This window comes from Nannospalax galili, unplaced genomic scaffold, assembly GCF_000622305.1.
Source record: "Nannospalax galili isolate Female #2095 unplaced genomic scaffold, S.galili_v1.0 scaffold342, whole genome shotgun sequence".
NCBI classification, from domain to species: Eukaryota; Metazoa; Chordata; class Mammalia; order Rodentia; family Spalacidae; genus Nannospalax; species Nannospalax galili.
In genome coordinates, this window is record NW_008349359.1 from 781,952 (window position 1) to 787,952 (window position 6,001).

General features: G+C 38.0%; 1 protein-coding gene across 2 annotated transcripts in view; it reads right to left on the reverse strand.

The window, feature by feature from the left end:
* Ino80 (INO80 complex ATPase subunit) overlaps positions 1-6,001 on the reverse strand; it is a 142,931-nt gene that overhangs the window by 45,263 nt on the left and 91,667 nt on the right. The gene's annotated exons all lie outside the window — the stretch shown is intronic.

A 6,001-nucleotide genomic window follows, 5' to 3' on the forward strand; every position in this document is an offset into this window, starting at 1 on the left:
CTCTTCTGACCTCAGTGGGCATTGCGTGACACGGGTGCACTTACCTACATGCAGACAATACATGCATACACATAAAAAATAAGTAAAAATTTTAAAAGATGTATTTTTTTTCAAAAGCAACAGCTAAAATCTGGTTCATCAATAACTGATTTCACAGGCTGAGTGCTGCAGCACAGGAACCATTTAAGGATGGTACAAACCATTCTCATTCATCCCACAGTTTTCTATAGTTCAATCACATATTCAGATGATTAGTGTAGTATGTCAGTAGTTTTCAGTAACTATGTCATGTCTACATTCTTCCATATTACCAATGAACTTATGGGCAGAAAGACCAACCACAGTTTTTCAGTTTCTTGCAGTGCTGGGTATTGAATCCAGGGCCTTGTACATGCTAGATAAGCCCTTTGTCACTGAGCTACACACCCCCAGCCCTCAAGACCAACTGTTGCCCAGCCCTTCCACATACTAGGAACTATACAGAAATTGAGTATTTCTCCTAAATTGATTACTGGTATTTAGGAAAGGCTCAGAAAATGAATCATCGACATGATTAAATTTCCAAGAGTCTTGTAAAATGGAATTTCCTTTGCTCCATTTAAGGTGAGAGAGAAGCAGACCAAAATATAAAGCTTCCTTTCTTAAGAGATCTCACAATTTAGTGCTCCCTTTGATAAACAAACATAACCATCAGTACTCAAGTAGATTATTGTGAATCGTTAACTACAAACCAAAGTAAGTTAGCATTTAAACTGTTAAAATTCTGGCTTTTAACTTTCAGTAAGTTTCGAAACTTACGTAGTTCTAATAGACACTATTTTATCTAAAAACCATCATTGAGAAATTCAAAGGGGTATGGCTAAGATGTACCATTGGCATCTGAGCACCTCGACTGAGGAACTATTTTTCTGAACTATGTACTCAACTGTACTACATCCAAGTCCCACATGAACATTGCAAATACTTCAACTGAAAGAGCACAGGAAATAAAACAAAACCAAGCAAAGATTCACACCAGATGTGTAAATCTCAACATAGCAAGATAAGGAACATGAAAAAAAAACCAAGACAACATAACTCCTCCAAAAATTATTAATCCTACAGTAATGGCATTTAGTGAGAGTGAGTTACATAACTCCCAGACAGAGCACTCAAAAGAATGATTATAAGTATGTTCAAAGAAGTGGAAGACAAAAAAAAGCTCCTGAGAATACAAACAGCTGAATGAAATAACGAAGTGATGCAAAATATGAAAGAGGAACTCAAGGAAGAAATACAAATATTGAAGAAAACCCAATCTGAAATGCTAGAAATGAAAAACAGTATGTCAGTAAAATGAATCAAGGAGAAGACCGGATATTTGAGCCTGAAGACAAGGTGGAGGAACTGAGCTATCAAACAAGGACAAAGATGAATAAAGTCGGTACCAGTGGGAACTCCAAGGTATATGAGATACCAAAAAGACCAAATCCATGCTTATAGACAGAAGGAGAAAAATCTTGTTCAAAGGCTTAGAAAAATTTTAAAAAGAATCTTAACATGAAATTTCTCAGTTAGGAAAAGAGGTGTCAATACATGAGGCATTTAGGACACCTAATAGACAAGACCAAAAAAGAACCTCCCCTTGCCATATTGAAATTAAAATGCTAAATATACAGAACAAAGAACGTATACTGAAAGCAGCAAAAGAGAAACAACAATGCAAATATAAAGGCAAGACCAGAATATCAACAGATTATTCAACTGAAACTTTAAGAGCCTGAAGGGCTTGAACAAATGCATTTCAAGTTCTTAACCAGAACAACTGCCAACACAGACTACTATACCCAACAAAGCAGTCATAACTGAAGGGAAAAGGTTAGAACTTCCTACAACTAAAAAAAAAAGCTAAAGGGATTACGACCACCAAGTCAGTTCTACAGAATATACTTGAAGGAATCTTTCCCACTAATGAGAGAAATCCATGAATAAAGGACACTAGAATAAATAAAGGACACTAGAATAAGAGTTAATTAAACAAGAGAGGAAGAGGGAAAAACCAAACACTACAAAATGAAAACGACAGCAGCTGGGTATGGTGGCACATGGCTTTAATCCCAGCATAGGGAGGCAGAGACAGGCAGATCTCTGTGAGTGCAAGGCCAGCCTGGGGCTACAGGGAAACCCTGGCTTAAAAAAAATACCACCCCCCCAAATAAACAAACAAACACTACCAACAACAACAACAAAAAATCAAAATGTCAGGAATCAATACTCATCTTTCAATAATAACTCTGACTATTACTGCTCTCAATTCCCCAATCAAAAGACACAGACTAGCAGAGTAAACCAAAGTACAGGAACCAACTATTTTCTGCTTCCAAGAACCCTTACACTACAATAAATAATGGAAAAAGGTGTTCTAGTCAAATAGACCTAGAAAAGAAACACGTGTGGCTCTAATATCTGAAAAAACAGACTCAAACTAATACTAGTGAGGAAAGATGAAGAGGGTCACTTCATACTGATTAACAGAATAATTCACCCAGAGACATTATATAATTCTAAACATATTTGCCCCTGACACAAGTGCAACCAATTTCATAAAACAAATACTAGATGTAAAACCACAAATTATTCCTAAAAAAATAGTACCAGGTAATTTCAATACCCCACTCTCACCAATTGACAGGTCTTCTCAACAGTAAATAAACAGAAATAAAGGCATTAAATAACATCATAGATCAAATAGACTTAATATACATCTGTGGAACATCCCATTCAAATGTATCAGAATACACATTCTTCTCACCAGCCCATGGAACTTTTTCCAAAATAGATCATATATGAGGATACAAAGCAAGTCTCAATAAATACAGAAAAATTAAAATCTGTATATCTTATGTGATCACAATGGAATAAGCTACAATCAACAGCAAGAGAAACCCTAGAACATACATAAATTTAGGAAGATTAAACACCACATTTTTTAAAAGAATAGGTCTTTGAAGAGGGACTGGGAGGGATGGCTCAACCGGTAAGAATGTTACAAAGTTTGATTTTCAACATCCACCCAGAGCAGTTCACAACAGCCTGTAACTCCAGCTCCAGGGATCTGACGCCCTCTTCTGGCCTCTGTGGGCAACTGTACTCAGGTGAAAATACCATCCTCCCAAGGACACATATGCATATACATAATTAAAAATAACCTCAAAGTTGTGATGTTCTTCACAAAAACAGAAAAAAAAAAAAATCTTAAAATTCATGTGAAGTATAGGAGACCCTGGAGAGCCAAAGCATCCTCTGAAAAAAGAGTATGTTGGAGGTATCACCATATCTGACTTCAAGTTGTACTACAGAGCCATAGTAAAAAAAATAAATGGCACTGGCATAAAACAGACATGTAGATCAATGGAATAGAACAGAGGACTCAGATAAAAGGCCTCAAACTACAGTTACCTGATTTTTGTTTGTTTAGTTTTGTCTTTTATTGAGACAGGGTCTCCCTGTAGCCCCAGCTGGCCTGGAACTCAGTTGGTAGACCAGGCTGGCCTTGAACTCAGAGAGAGAACTGCCTTTGCCTCCCAAGTGCTGGGATTAAAGGCGTACACCACCACACCTGGCTCTGCCTGAATTTTTAAAACTAAGATGTAAAAAAATACACATGGAAAAAAGACAACATCACCAACAAATCACCTCCAAATGGATCAAGGACCTCAACATAAAATATTTAATTATGAAACTGCTAGAGGGAGAAGCAGGAAATACATTTCAAGATACAAGCATAGGCAAGGACTTTCTGAATAGGACAATGATGGCCCTAGGAAATAAGGGAAATAATCATCAAATGGAGCCTCATGAAATTAAAAAGCTTTTGTACAGCAAAGGAAAATGTTAATCAAGTCAAGACACAGCCTACAGAATGGGGAAAAAAATCTCCCAGCTATATATCCAGCAGAGGATTAGTATCTAGAATATACAAAGAACTCAATAAATTAAGCATCAAGAAAACAAACAAGTCTATTGAAAAATGAGCCAAGGAACTGAGGAGAGTTTGCAAAATAAGAAATATAAGTGGTTAATAAACATTAAGAAAAAAAGCATTCAACTTTATTAGTCATCAGGGAAACTATAAGTACTTTAAGATTCTATCTCACCCCAGTCAGAATGCCTAACATCAAGATTACAAATGGTAACAAATGCTGGTGAGATGTGTGGAAACAGCAATACTTATCAACTGTTGGCAAGAGTGTAAATTGGTGCAGCCACTGTGAAAATCAGTGTGGAAGTTTCTCAAAAGTAAAAAAAAAAAAGGGTGGGGGGCTGGAGAAATGGTTCAGTGGTTAAGAGCACTGGCTGCTCTTGTAGAGAACCTAGGTTCGATTCCCAGCTCTCACATGGTGGCTAACAACTGCCTGTACTCCAATTCCAGGGGATCTGACGCTCTCTTCTGGCCTCCACAGGCATTGCACTGCACAAGTGCGCTTACATACATTCATTCAAAACACTCAGACACATAAAATAAAGAAAAAAATCTAAAAATAGCACTATCATATAATCCTGCTACTCCTGGGCATTTACACAAAGAACTCTGTATCCTCCTACAGAGATACATGCACATCCATGTTCACTGCTGTTCTACTGACAATACTTAGGAAATGGAAGGCACCTAGATGCTCATTAACTGATGAATGGATAATAAAAATATGGCATATAAAAACACTTAGGAAAATGAACTATTTTGCAAGCTAATTGAAAAATAAATTTTAAAAAATAGTTTGAAAACAGGTACTCTGCACAAATAGGTAATGCTTCCCCCAGAAAACAGGTTATTAAATGAAAATCTCAGTGCCAGGCATGAGATACCGCTCTACAAACTATTGGTGAGGGAGGCCTTGGTGGCCTCCAAAACAACACAAACTATTTGCCTTTGTTCTTGGTTCCCTACCATAACTAAAAGACCCTATTGCTGAAGGCACAACAGGTTGCATAGAGAAATAAAGCTGAACTGATATGAAAACTTCTTCCTCCTTGCTGATTAACTTCCAAAGTATCAGAAAGTGCTATGTAGGCCACTTGGGGAGAAAAGTCATCAATAGTATTATCCAGTGGTAAACCCTGAATGCTACAATACTGAGCTTCCGTGGGAAGATACACCTATTGCACAATAATGGCATGAAGGTTATGGGGGTAACCAATCATTTGGTTTTGAGGCCTGCTCCACAGGAAAGAATTCATGCCTAGGAAACCTGGTCAAAAGTCCATGGCTCGGGAGGTCATAGGCTCTAGCAGGGAACCTATTATTGTGGTGTTGCTAAACTACATTCTAAATATTTATGTTTATACCCATAGATTAGTGCCGTGCACAACTGTGGCCAGAGAAACTTCTTTCTGCAGTGGTAAGGGGTTAAATCAGCAACTTATAATTTATCAGTAATGAGAATAAGTGACTAATGAGTGCTCAGACCTAAATGAGACATCTCTATCATGGAACATCACAGAAGAGGGAGCAGAAAGAATGTAAGAAATGGAAGGTGAGATATGCTATGAAATGCTGTCTTCTGGAATGACACAGTCATTACACTCATTGACTCACAGCAGCTATGGTTACCCACACAAGATGTGCACAAGATTAAGCCAACAAAACCAGTCAACATTCTAGCAGACTGCAATAACTACTCAGTGGGTCACAAAAAAAGGGGAAGACGTGAAAAGTGTGGGGGGTGTGGAAAGGAGGTGGGGGAGGATGGGATCAAGATACATTGTATACATGCATGAAACTGTCAAAGAATAAAAGATATCAAGGAAATGTGATTGTCTCTTAACAAAGAAATGCATAAACAAAAGCAGATAAATATAAGAAGAGGGCCGGGCGAGGTGGCGCACACCTGTAGTCCCAGCACTTGGGAGGGAGGCTGAGGCAGGCGAATCTCTGTGAGTTCAAGGCCACCCTGGTCTACATAGTGAGTTCCAGGACAGCTGGGGCTACAGGGAGACCCTGTTTCAAAAAAAAAGAACAAAA